The sequence below is a fragment of the Apium graveolens genome, chromosome 4, assembly GCF_009905375.1.
Source record: "Apium graveolens cultivar Ventura chromosome 4, ASM990537v1, whole genome shotgun sequence".
Taxonomy (NCBI): Eukaryota; Viridiplantae; Streptophyta; class Magnoliopsida; order Apiales; family Apiaceae; genus Apium; species Apium graveolens.
In genome coordinates, this window is record NC_133650.1 from 281,533,057 (window position 1) to 281,547,977 (window position 14,921).

Genomic DNA, 14,921 nt, shown 5'->3' on the forward strand with positions numbered 1-14,921 from the left:
GACAGGTAATCCAGTTCAACACTCTATGACAAAGCACATCAGCATCAGGTACCACTTCATAAGGGAACATGTGGATGAAGGTACAGTGGAATTGCACTTTATTCCAACAGATCAACAACTAGCAGATATCTTAACAAAACCACTGTGTGAAGCCACTTTTACAAGATTGGTAAATGAACTTGGAATGATTTCAGGTTCTTTCTCTAAATCTGCTTAGTCTTGTTCTGTATTATCAGACTTTATGATCAGTATTTACAGAATTTAATCTCGTTGTGTATTCTGTGATTAATTGACAAATGTTTTTAAGTACTGACTGATGTCTGATATATGTTTCTAAACTCTGATAAGTGATATGTCTGTCTAAGTAACCATTCAATCCTATGAGGATAACTGTGCTAGATACTGACTTACTAGTCTTCAATAAACAAATGATCCCATGTAAGAAGTAATTATTTTTGTGGAAATCTTATGACACTAGCAAATTCTGATAATTGAGCTTAGTTGAGTTTACTTTGTTTATCTTATTACTAAGTCACAAATTAGAATAATGCTACTCATCTGTTAAGTTCTGATACTAGTAAAACTGCTGAATGTACTAAGTGCTGATAAACCTCACTTGTAAAAAGAAAAATCAAAAGGATCAAAGAATAAAATCAGGTACTCCTTTGAGATCTAGAGTAAAAATGTGGAAGGGAAGACCCAAGTGCATTGCTGGTATTAAGTAAATATGCATTAGAAAAGCAAAATATTTTCTTGGTGACTTTTCACACTCTATGATTACTGGAGAAATACTCTGATAATAGCATAAATTCTGATAAGCAGTCGTGACTCACTTACACTGAGGAGCCACTGTAAAATAGAATTTAAAAAGATGCATAAAATTAGTACAAAACAGTTGAGGTGGACTCAAGCATGAACTCATTCATCAGTAGGTTTCAGGATAATGACAGCTCTTTAGCAAAATTTTAGTTATGCCTTATTTTTAAGATATACTGAAGTGAATCAGACTTTACTCTTTGTCTGCTATTTAGCTTGATGCACACACTAATCACTCCATCTGAATGATGAAAATTACTGTGGTGGTCTATGTTGTTTTAGATAAACAGTCATTGTGTCATTTTGCACTAACTCTGAGGCCAAGTTCTAGTTGCATATTCTGACGATTAAGTTCTGAAGAGTATAACTCAGCACTTGTATGAGGATTTACTTAGATAGGCATTCCTTTTTCGAGTTAAGAAATTATGTTCTGATGACTGTTAAGTTCTGAAATAAGTCTAAGTTCTGATATTACAGTCTAAATTCTTTACTTGACCTATCTGTGGATAAAATTTGATAACAGTCTCGGTACAAACTAGAACATGTGAAGTGGAAGATTAATAGTCACTATGGTTAGGATTAATGGTACTCGTACTTGAACAGTCAACTTTTACTTGTGTCTTGTGCGCATTCAACCATATTTTCTCTTTCCAATGAATGTTATTCTTTATCCAAGTCTGGGGAGACGAGGTAGAATTAATTCTAACTGTCATCATTAAAACCTTTTATGTCTCCTGGCATTCTTTTGCCTATATAAACAGCCTCTTCACATCAGCCTTCCCATCAAATTCTTTCTCACAAATTTACCTTCATACTTTTTCTTTCAAAAACACAATGGTCAGATACAAAATGTTTTTGAACTACCAAAACTTCAATATGGAGCTAAGCTGTGCCGACTGGCAGCAGGAATGGCACGTCACGGCCATTCCTGAGGAGATATGGGACTCTGTCCCACAGGAGGTACTGACCCACCTCCTGTTCTTCTATATGGACTACCATCGCCATCTGGAGCGATTGGAGGAGGAAAGGCTGGAAACTCTCCGCCAGCAAGAGCGAATCATCCGACTCGCCATTCTGGTTTTTCGAGAGTAGGAAGAAGAAATGATTTAATCTCGTCTTCTTCCTATTTTTCTTCATCATCAGCTTTGTCAGGCTTCTTAGCTAGGACTAAAGCTGTTGATGTTAGGTTTCGTAGCTTAGGGAAATCTTGTATAAGTACTGATGTAATTTCCATTTCATGAATGTATTCTCTTGATATATTAATGAAATTTGTTTTTGTTTCAAGATTTTGTCTCTAAGTTATTTTGTAATGCATTGATAAATCCTGATTGATATTCTGATGACCATATAAATTCTGTTTTAATTTAAGTTCTGACTTTCCTTTATCAGTACTTACTCATATGATTTATCTTGGTCATTTTCACTTGATTTCTTTTCAGAATATTAATGATGCAGTGAAAAATAATTAAATCAGTGGGAACGGTTTCAATTTTGAATTAAAACTGTTTCACCTTGATTAATGGAATATCTGGGTAAATGGAACGGTTTTTCCTTGAAAACAGGCAAGTGGGCAAGTAATGATTACTGTTTTCTCGCGCCCAGTAACTATCCGTTATTACTGCATATCTGACAGGTGTTCAACGGTAACATTTTTTTTAAAGTATAAGTACGACAGAGAAAGGATTTCTTTAATCTTTTATTTCCTTCATACTTTTTCTCTCTACTTGCTTTTACTCTCTCTTTCTCTCACGTTGGTTTTTCATACAGACATTTTATCAAACACCTAACAGGCACTTTTAAATCTCATTTTTTCACATGGCACCTAAGGATTTAATCATTGATGGAGCTAAGTTTGTTCCAAACAACTATGCTGCAATTCTTGATCATACTGAAGCTCCATCTGAATTGCATTTTGTGCAAGATCTTCTTGCACACAGTGAGATTGGGTATGCACTGACCCAGCCTTCAGTCTTTTCGAGCCAACAAGTTCTGACGTTTTGGCGGACTGGGCACTTGAATGATGGTGGTAAACATGGCACTCCCAGTATTGTTTTCGAAGTGGGTGATTCATCTTATGCAGTCACTCCTGGTACAATACACAAAGCTCTACATCTCCCAGAAGATTGTACCTTTTCAATTCCAGAAGAATCAGCTCTTCGGGAGTTAATGGCAAATTTGGGGTATGAAAGGAGTTTGGCAAAACTTGGGCAGTTGAAACGGCCTCATATCAGAAGAGAATGGAGCTTCTTCTTCGATGCATCACCAAAGCTTTTGGGAACAAATGTTCGAATTTTGATGTTATCCCAATTCTGAGTCAGCACATCAGGTATGCTATTATCAATCAAACTCATTTTGATTTTGCAACTGGTATAATTGGTTTTATTGGGGATAGGATGACAGAGGATAGGAATGTTGTCTATTTTGCTAGATTCTGTCAACTTATTTATACTTTTTGTACTGATGAACCTCAATTAGTCAGTTCCTCAACCCCACCTTTTAAAGTTGCAAAACGATACTTTAATGACCTGGTAAATGCTGACACTAAGAAATCAGTGGTTAGACCATTACAGATTCTTCAGTCTGTAAAACAGATCTTAGTAAATGCTGATCCCGATACTTATAGATCTATTTACTCTGATGTCCAACCAACAATAAACACCCAAAAACCATCATCCTCAGCACCTACCACTCATTCTACTCAACCTACCCTCAGGAAATATCTCAAATCCTATCTCTCCACTTCACAGACTGATCATCCCTCAGCCTCAGCACCTACTGTGAAGCCTTCATCCTCCAAGCCAAAGAGGACAAAGACTGTTCCTCAAACACCTCAAAAGAGAAGGAGGATTGCCTTGAGAGATGAATCTGATACTGAGGAACAGGTACCTTCTTCAGAACCTGTTGTAGGTGAAGCTGAGAAAAAGACTTCTCAGAAGGATTCTGGAATTGGGGGATCTAGGCTTCTCAAAAGGCTTAGAAGAATGACAGTCCCTGAAACTCCCAAGGAATCCAAATCAACAAAGAGATATCAGAAACAGTGGGCAAAAAGGCCAGTTTCAGATGATGAAGAGGAAGCAGCTAAGGAAGGGGATCAGGAATCTCTAATCTCACAAGACAAGGAATTTGCTCCAGTCACTTCTTCTCCATCAACTCCATCTAAGGAAGCTACTACTGAAAAGGCCAACACACCATCTGTGTCTCCTGTTCAAAAGTCTGTCTCTCCTGTTGATCCAGGCCTAAGTGCTGAAATTGATATTCAGAACCTGGTTGTGCCTGAAATACTTTTCTTAGAAGCTCCACCAGCAACTAATCCTTCTATAACACCTGTTCCTGATGTTGTTCAAACTCCAGAGTTATCAACAACATCTTCTCTGAATCATGATGCTGATGATCAGACTTTAGGTGAGCATCAGGATTTGGCTGTTGATCAGAACTTAGAACAAGATCAGCAATTAGAGGATGCTGAAGCCTCTATTGCTACTCACACTGTTGTCTTATCAGAAGATACTGATTCTTTAAGTTCTGATGCTGCAAATGCTGGAGATACTAGTGATGTTGCTCCAACTGCAGATGCTGATACAGCAGGTCCTTCAGGACATGCTCCTCAACAGACTATTCTAAAGTCTGAACTGGTTAAGAAGTTTGTTACCGGAGAAGCACCAGTACCTTGGAGTGAAACTCCTACAGGTCAGGAGTGGACTAAGGAATGGAACTCAGTTTCATGTGTTCCAACTGAAAAGCATCTTGCTGAGCACTTGACTAAAGCTGATGAAATGTTAAATTCTGATGATTTCAAAACCCAGCTTAGAGTCACTGCATTGAGTACTAAACATCTACAAGGTCTTCATTCAACTACTCATACAGAGTTACACAAGATTCAGGAGAACTTTATCAAACAGGAACAAGTTTGGAAAATTGATAAGAAAAAGTTCTTCCAACCCACCATTGACAGGATTGCTTATATTGAGAAGACTCAAGATCATCAACAAGCTCAGATTGATGAAATTCTGAAAAATCAAGCTTCTCAGCAATCACAACTGACTGAATCCAATCCTCAGTGGAATTGCTTATCTCTCTTCTACTACCTGCTGATGCCAAAAGGGGGAGAAAGTAATTAAGTCCAAATGCAAGACTGACAAGACACTGACAGGAAAGGATGATGAAAAAGATGATCAAGGAAACCCTGGAATAGGTAGAGGTCATAGTCAAGGTAGAGGATTCACATCAAGACAAGCTAGTCACAAGACAAGTTCTGATACTGGGAAGAGAATAAGTTCTGCTACTGTTAGGGCGAAAACACGCGCTAATATTCACGCAAGTATACGCGTTCGCAAGTAATATAGAATACTTTCTAGTTCGTTCCCTCAGAGACTCAGACTAAATTATTGTCTAATTAAACTCACTCACCAATGTATGATTACTTCTCAATGTTAAGATAATAACACTTAAAATTATTGATTAAATATTAACTATAATTAACTACTTAATTAACCACTTAACTAACACTTCAATTTATCAATAATAAAACACTCATGAGATCACAACTTCATTATTACTTCCTTCTATAGCCATTGTTATTACCTTTAGCATGTGACAGTGATGATATTAATCGAATAACACGAAACTGATAAAAGCCAACTTTCATTGTACTAATACCATTCTACCAAGCATCCACAATTAAGATAGAAGTTGAATAGTCATCAATTATGCTGAGTTCCTATATGTCTACAGAAATTGACAACACAACGATTTAAGCTCAAGTTATTCCTTTTAATTACATAGGGCAAATAAAACTGTTAGAGTTACCCACTAATCATGCTCAACGTACATGAACCTATGCTGGCATGGCAAGTTCTAAATCTCAAGATCCACCGTCGCTTCACAAGAGATTAACACCCTATCTTATATGTTCGCGACGCACATAAGACGAATACGCACAACCAATACTAGATATCATGCAATCATCACACACTAAAGTATTAAAAAATTAACTAAAGAATTCCATAATAAATCCATTGCAACCCCATGATCACGATTAGCCCATAATAGAACTTATCGCCATCATGGGTTCATATGAAATCATGATAAACAAACACAAGAAAATAATAACTAAACTAATTATATTAAAACAGAGTACATCACAAGAGTAAATAAGTCAAAGCAAGAAAACTAGCATCCAACGTTACAACGAAACAAGAATCACAAGAATATATGCTCCCTCTTCGTTGCGGTGTGCTAAATCGGTCTTCTTCCTTATCTCCTTCGCTTCTTGCGTAAAACACAATCTTCTTCTTCTTAATCCCCTTAATACTCTCTGTGAAAACGTCTCAAATCTACCTATATAATAGTCCCATAAAACTCAGATTACATAGAAGTTGGAAGCCAAATAGAAGTAGAAGTCTAAAATAATTTATCTTTTTCCTCTACTGGAAAAAATCCAAGTTTGCTTCGTTTCTTCGCCGTAATCTGCCCATTCCTTTCCTCTCGCAATGGTGAACACATGCCAAGGCTTATTCTTGATGATTCCTCCCCCGAAATGCAACTAATACCCTGAAATGCATAAACACTAGAAAAACGCATCAAATACACAAAATACTTGATTTCAAGACACCAATTTAAGCCATTTTAAGACGTTCTAAGTGGTATAAAATGCCACTTATCACACCCCCAAACTTAAATCGATGTTTGTCCTCAAGCGTCACAGACTCAAAAACAAATAAAAATATGCATGAATGCAATCTATATGAAAATGCAACGATCCCCCTTACTACAATTAATCAACCAAATTGCCACATCTCAACGAATGCAGTTAGACAACTAAAGATCAATAAACTCATGCAAACGGACATACAGCCAGAAACGTGGTGTGTGCAAATGCTTAACAGATATGCTTCGGAACTAGACCAATTACTATGACTAGACTATCCTCAAGGCAATCCTACGATTATACAAAGAATAAAAATTCTAGGCACAAAGTGATATACAACACTACAAGAACTCTGGAGCTTACTACGGAATCGTGCTTTTTATTTACAACTCAAATGCTTATTTGACCGTGCAATGAGTGAGGTCCACAAAAGACTTATACAATGGTATCCATGTAACGAGCGTTAGGTTAGCGGATCCCAGACTCTAAAAGCCTTAGGTCACTAGGCACAAAGTCCCCTAAGAACTTAATAACTTGAATACCAAAGAGCCCACTCTTGATCAATTATGCAAAAAAAAAAAAATTCTTTTTTTTTTTTAATAACTTCTGAGCAAGTGCGTTTCGCTCCATCTTGCTCAACCCTAGACTACTCGCAACATATGCGAGCCGGCTACTAGCCATTTGACGCCTAACCACAACTAGCAACAACTTCCATATTTTTTTCTCCAAAATTTTTCTTTTTCATGTATTTATCACTAAGAACCTATAATCGAATTCTAAGCATAATAAGTAGATTGACCTTGAAAACAACCAAATCATAACAACAATCTAGCCCTTACGTATTCTTTAAGACTTAGTGGACTTACAATTGTTTCTAGCATGCATATCAACCTACACAACTTAATATCACTTTAATGCTATCACTACACTCGCATCAATATCACAATTCAATCGATAACTTATTGCAAAAGGGATCATGGTAAATGCATGAGCTACATGACATTCATAAAAAAAAAACTACATGGCATAAATTATGCAACTATATGAACTAAACTATCATGAATATGCAACTAAATGACACACACACACAATATTCCTTAACTACCACCCCAAAACTAAAAATCTTCACTGTCCTCAGTGAAAGTAGTAGAAAGGAACACAGTGTATACCTACTCGGAGTCATCATCATCATCACCCTCAGTGGGTGGAGTATCAGGCGGCGGGTATGCAGAGTCCTCACCAAAAACTGGCCACTGGATATCAGCTCCAAGGCCTCGAAAAGCAGTCCCTAACGCAAGGGTGAGCTCCTGAGCAAACCTGCTCTGCGTCTCATACATGGCATCCATCCGCCGTGAAAGCCTCCTATACTGGGCATCACCCATCCCAGCACCCTCCTGAGCTCTCGAAGAACCAGCCTCATCACGCCCTGGCCTAGCCATAGTAGCACCTCGTGCTGGACGCCCTCCTGGAAGACGATAACCCAGCCCATGCTCCTCAGGCTCGCCACCGGTCCACTCCTGCATCCCATTCAGAGTGCCAGAATCAATCGGAGCTGCTGGCAACTGCAACTGCTCATGAGCCGGCCAGTTCACTCCCACTGCTCGGCATAGCTTTGTAACCGTGGATGCATAAGGGATGTTCATATGCTTTGCTCCCCTCAAAAACTTCAGAATTCCTTGGTAGATAAACTCACCAAGGTCCTCATATTACTCATCATGCAGAATTCCCCACAACAACTGTGCTTTCTCAACTGTGACCTCGTGTGCATGTGAAGAAGGCAAAATATTAGCACATATAAATGCATTCCATGCACGGGCATACATGTTCATGGCGATCGCCGAAAAGTGACGATACTCATTATTGCCTGGACTGCGGGTCCAAACTGTGCCCGGTCGACAGAGAGTCGCACAAATCAAATCCAAGTCAAAATCCTCAGCAGTCTTTTCATTCCAGTTCTCCTCCTCGGGCTTCCTCTCTCGCTGTCCAATCACACGGCGAATCGCCGCAGGATGATAATCAACCGTCAGCCCACGGACTACAGAAAACCCATTCTTTTCAGCCTTCGCGTTCGCGTAGAACTCGCGAACAACGCTCATCGGTACTGCTTCGGGTGACTCACAAAAAGCTATCCACCCCTTCTCTGCAATCATGGGCAACAACTCACCATCCCTCCCTGATGGTAAAAACCCCCTCTCCTTCAGAATTGGCTTCCCCAACAGCCTAGTGTACTCCTCCTCCGCAGCTCTGTCAGTTAACCGAGGCCTTGCAGCAGTACCCCTCGATGAATCAGCAGTAGGAACTGTGCTGCTGCTGTCAATAGTGCGTGCTCTCTTGGGTGCCATTGATTTGTGAATAAAAGTGTGTAAAAACTGATTTTTGATGTTTGTGAGAGGGTTTAAGTGTAGGAAGTTTTGTGGGAGATATGTAGGATAGGTGTATGTATATATAGGGTGTGGATTAGATTAGGGTTTGGGAATTAAGGGATAAAATGATGGGGTAGTGGGAACAATTCGTGGGTTTATGGGCTAAAACTGTTTTTGTGTTTTTGTTTGTTTTTTTTTTCTGAACTGTAAAAAAAATTTCTGGAACTCGACCCCTGCGCGGCAGCTCAGCATAGCTGCGCGGGCGCGCAGAGGGTCTCTGGAAAAAAAAATTTCAGCCCCTGTTTTCTGATTTTTTTGTGTTTTTGGATAGGTTATTAACTTCTAAGGGTTCCTGTAACAACAATTCATGGGTTGCCTCCCACGCAGCGCTTCTTTTTCGTCATTAGCTTGACGTTCCGTACCTTTCTCAAGTAGTCAACAAAATGGCACTAACCACCTCTCGGTTTGCCATGTCCCCATAGTAGTGCTTCAACCGCTGACCGTTAACCTTGAATGCTTGGTCCGAATCATTCTCAAAAATTTCCACCGCTCCATGTGGAAACACAGTTTTGACAATAAAAGGTCCAGACCACCTTGATTTCAACTTCCCAGGAAAAAGTCGGAGCCGAGAGTTGAATAAAAGAACTTGTTGCCCTGGCACAAATAACTTAGGATGTAGCTTCCTATCGTGCCACCTCTTCACCTTTTCCTTATACATTTTGTTATTCTCGTACGCTTGAAGTCGAAATTCATCAAGTTCATTAAGCTGAAGCATTCTTTTCTTACCAGCTGCATCTAAATCCAGGTTCAATTTCTTTAATGCCCAGTAGGCCTTATGCTCAAGCTCCGCCGGTAGATGACATCCCTTACCGTACACCAACTGAAACGGTGACATCCTAAGTGGAGTTTTGTATGCTGTTCTGTAAGCCCAAACAGCTTCATCAAGCTTTAAAGACCAATCCTTCCTTGACGGACAAACAACCTTCTCTAGAATACGCTTTATCTCTCTGTTAGACACTTCCGCTTGACCATTTGTTTGCGGATGATAGGCAGTAGCTACTCGATGATTCACATTATAACGCTGCATCATAGAAGTGAACTTACGGTTGCAAAAATGCGATCCTTCATCACTTATGATTACCCGAGGTGTTCCAAAGCTTGTGAAAATTTGCTTATGAAGAAAATTTAGCACTGCCTTTGCATCATTTATCGGTAAAGCTTTAACTTCGACCCATTTTAAGACATAATCGACTGCCAGCAAGATGTACTGATTATTGCAAGACGCGATAAAAGGCCCCATGAAATCGATTCCCACACATCAAAGACCTCGACTTCAAGCATCACATTTAATGGCATCTCATCCTTCCTTGACAAATTTCCCACTCTTTGGCAACGATCACACCTTAAAACAAACTGATGAGCATCCTTGAACAAAGTAGGCCAGAAAAAACCTGCTTGCAGAATACGAGCTGCCGTCTTCTCACCTCCATAGTGTCCACCATAAACCGTGGAATGGCAGTCTCGTAATATCCCCTCCGTCTCACAGAACGGGATACATCTCCTGATGATCTGGTCAGCTCCCTGTCTAAACAAATATGGTTCATCCCACATATACCACTTCACCTCATGCAGAAACTTCTTCTTTTGAGCGGATGTCAAATTAAGAGGCATTATATTGCTGACGAGATAGTTTACAATATCTGCAAACCATGGTTCTTCCTCCTGAATTGCAAACAACTGCTCATCCGGAAAAGATTCATTGATTAACGTCCTATCTTGTGAAGTAGAATCGGGATTCTCCAACCTAGAGAGATGGTCAGCTACTTGATTCTCAGTACCTTTTCTATCTTTGATCTCTAACTCAAATTCCTGAAGTAAAAGCACCCAACGAATGAGTCTCGGCTTCGAATCCTTCTTAGAAACCAGATAGCGAATAGCTGCATGATCAGTGAATACTGTTACTTTCGTACCAAGCAGATAAGATCGAAATTTCTCAAAGTCAAAGACTATAGCCAAAAGCTCCTTCTCAGTAGTGGTGTAGTTCAATTGGGCACCATTTAAAGTCTTACTCGCATAGTAGACCACATGGAAGAGATTTTTCTTGCGCTGTCCCAGAACTGCACCTACCGCATAATCACTCGCATCACACATCATCTCAAATGGTTCTGTCTAATCTGGTGCTGTAATGACTGGTGTCGTGATCAAACTCTCCTTGAGAGTCTCGAATGCTGCCAAACATTCATCATCAAATTTGAACGGCACATCTTTCTCAAGCAAATTGCACAACGGCTTAGATATCTTTGAAAAATCCTTGATGAATCGCCGATAAAAACCCGCATGACCAAGAAAACTACGGATTCCTTTCACAGAATTAGGTGGGGGAAGATTTTCAATGACTCCCACCTTGGCCTTGTCCACCTCCAGACCCTTGCTAGAGACCTTATGCCCAAGGATAATGCCTTCACGCACCATAAAGTGACATTTCTCCCAATTAAGCACCAAATTAGTTTCCACGCATCTTTTGAGTACGGCGCGCAGATTATTCAAACATTCATCATATGAGTGTCCAAAGACGGAGAAATCATCCATGAACACTTCGACGTTATTTCCAATCATGTCAGAGAATATAGCCATCATACATCTCTGAAAGGTGGTCGGTGCGCCACATAACCCAAACGAAACTCTGCGAAAAGCAAATGTGCCAAATGGACAAGTGAAGGTAGTCTTTTCCTGATCCTCTGGCGCAATACAAATCTGATTATACCCGGAATAACCATCCAGAAGACAAAAATACTCATGACCCGCCAATCTGTCAAGCATTTGATCAATAAATGGAAGAGGGAAGTGATCCTTCCTTGTGGCTTTGTTCAATTTTCTATAATCCATGCATACTCTCCATCCTGTAACTCTTCGAGTAGGGATGAGCTCATTCTTTTCATTTGCGACCACAGTGATACCTCCCTTCTTAGGTACACATTGTACAGGGCTCACCCACGAGTTGTCAAAAATAGGATAAATGATGCCTGCATCTAGCCATTTCAGAATTTCTTTCTTCACCACCTCCTTCATGATGGGATTCAGTCTTCGCTGCTGTTCCACAGTTGGCTTACTACCTTCCTCTAGCAGAATTTTATGCATACAATATGAAGGACTTATCCCCTTGATGTCTGCTATGGTCCATCCTATAGCCGATTTGAATTCTCTCAAAATCCTTAAGAGCTTGTCTTCCTCACTACCTGAAAGGTCAGATGAAATAATAACAGGTAACGTAGATAAATCACCTAAAAAAGCATACCTCAAGTGTTCAGGTAATGGTTTGAGCTCCAAGGTAGGTGCTTCCTCTATTGATGGTTTGAGCTTCCCTTCAGCATTCTTAAGGTCAGAAGTACCAAGAGATTCAAATGGTATGTCCAGCTTTCGCTTCCATGGAGAAGCGTTCAGATATTGTAATTGCTCGTTGTTATCTTCATCATCGCTGTCAAAATCCCCCACTAAGGCCTTTTCCAATGCATCAGACATTAGCATGTGATCGAGTTCCGAAGTAACCGCACTATCAATCACATCCACTTTTAAGCACTCCTCATCTTCTGTAGGGAATTTCATTGCCTTGAATACATTGAAGGTCACATCCTGATCTTGGACCCGCATAGTAAGTTCACCTTTTTGCACATCTATCAAGGTACGGCCAGTAGCCAAGAAAGGCCTTCCCAAGATTATGGGAATCTTCTTATCTTCCTCAAAATCCAGAATAACAAAATCTGCTGGAAAGAAGAGCTTATCCACCTTGACGAGCACATCCTCAACTATGCCCCTTGGGTAAGTAATGGAACGGTCAGCCAATTGTAGTGACATGTACGTGGGTTTTGGATCAGGCAGATCCAGTTTTTTAAAGATCGACAACGGCATCAGATTAATGCTTGCTCCCAAATCACAAAGGCACTTGTCAAACGTCAGATTGCCAATGGTGCAAGGAATGGTGAAGCTTCCTGGATCTTTCAGTTTTGGTGGTAACTTTTGCTGCAGAACAGCGCTGCATTCTTCCGTGAGAGCAACGGTTTTAAGGTCATCCAGTTTCACCTTCCTTGAAAGAATAGTCTTCATAAACTTCGCATAACTAGGCATTTGTTCCAGAGCCTCAGCGAAAGGTATATTGATGTGAAGTTTCTTGAACACCTCCAGAAACTTCCCGCACTGTCTATCCAGCTTTTGTTGCTGCAATCTCTTAGGAAAAGGTGGTGGAGGATAGAGCCGTTTCTCCCCTGTATTAGCCTAAGGCAGAGTGTGTTCAACAGTAGTCTTCCTTGGTTCCGCCGCTTTCTCCTTTTGCTTAGATTCTTCACCTCTAATTTCAGCTTCTCCTTCTTTTGCCTTTTCAGCATCAGCTACTTTTCCAGACCTTAAGGTAATAGCCTTGACTTGCTCTTTAGCTTCCTTTCTGCCTGGTACTTCCGTGTCACTGGGAAGAGTGCCAGGTTGATGATTGAGCACTGCATTGGCTAATTGACCGATTTGATTTTCCAAGGTCTTGATAGAAACCGCCTGACTCTTGCACAACAGCTTAAGTTCCTCAAAATCCGCACTAGTAGGTGCAGCTGCACTTCCCTGTTGAGGATATGATTGCCTTGTAGCATACTGTTGTGGTTGCTGGAATCCAGGTGGGTTAAACTGTTTACTCACTCCTTGCTGATATGGTGGCTGAATAGCATTCTGATTATTCCCCCAGCTGAAATTTGGATGATTTCTGTTGTTAGGATGATAGGTCGCTGGCACAGGCTGTTGTTGTCGCTGATAATTATTCACATACTGAACAGATTCGTTTACAAGAGAACACTGATCCGTAGCATGAGAACCTGCACAAAGCTCACAAACCATAGCTATTTGATTAACTCCATACGTAGCCAAAGAATCAACCTTCATTGATAGCGCTTGGAGCTGGGCTGCAATAGCGGTGGCTGCATCAACTTCCAGAATACCTGCTACCTTGCCTGACGTCATCCTCTGAGTTGGGTTTTGATGCCCATTTGCAGCCATCGTCTCGATAAGATTATACGCCTCAGTATAGCTTTTAGCCCATAAGGCGCCTCCAGCTGCTGCATAGAGCATGGGCCGAGATTGGGCCCCCAAACCATTATAAAAACCAGTTATCACCATCCAATCCGGCATTCCATGATGTGGACATTTTCTCAACATTTCCTTGTAGCGTTCCCAAGCCTCGCACATAGATTCTGTAGGTTGCTGCGCAAACTGAGTAAGAGCACTCCTCATAGCAGCAGTCTTTGCCATCGGATAAAACTTCACCAGAAACTTTTACGCAAGATCTTGCCACGTAGTGATGGACCCAGCTGGTTCAGAATGTAACCAGTCTTTAGCCTTGTCCCTTAGTGAGAATGGGAAAAGCCTCAACTTGATAGCCTCATCAGTCACGCCATTATACTTAAAAGTGTTGCAGATCTCGACAAAATTCCTTATGTGCATGTTGGGGTCTTCAGTTGCCGCTCCTCCAAAAGAAACAGAATTCTGCACCATCTGAATAGTGCCCGGCTTGATTTCAAAGGTGTTAGCTTGAATAGCCGGATGAAGGATGCTTGACTGAATGTCATCAATTTTAGGCCGAGAAAAATCCATAAGAGCTGGATCAGCTTGAACAATACGATCTCCCATGTTTACTGGTTCTTTCTGCTCAGTTCCTGAATCTGAATCCTCAAAATCTAACTTCTCCGGAATATCAAGAACTTCGTCTGTCTCCTCAGCTGTATCTAAAGTCCTCTTGCGAGCACGAGAACGAGTTTGCATAAACGCTTGCTAAAGTACCTGAAACACAACCGAAAAAAATAAGTAACTACTACGTCCTAATCACTGAGTCCTAATGACCAATGATGGTAAGTACATAAACTAAACAAATACGCCGAGTCCCCGGCAGCGGCGCCAAAAACTTGTTAGGGCGAAAACACGCGCTAATATTCAGGCAAGTATACGCGTTCGCAAGTAATATAGAATACTTTCTAGTTCGTTCCCTCAGAGACTCAGACTAAATTATTGTCTAATTAAACTCACTCATCAATGTATGATTACTTCTCAATGTTAAGATAATAACA

The 14,921-nt window shown here is 40.5% G+C and overlaps 1 non-coding gene across 1 annotated transcript; it reads left to right on the forward strand.

The window, feature by feature from the left end:
* The first annotated feature begins 13,987 nt into the window (after positions 1-13,987).
* Positions 13,988-14,094, forward strand: LOC141722388 (small nucleolar RNA R71). Its single transcript, XR_012575408.1, has one exon. It is a non-coding gene; the product is annotated as a small nucleolar RNA R71 (small nucleolar RNA).
* The last annotated feature ends 827 nt before the right edge of the window (positions 14,095-14,921 follow it).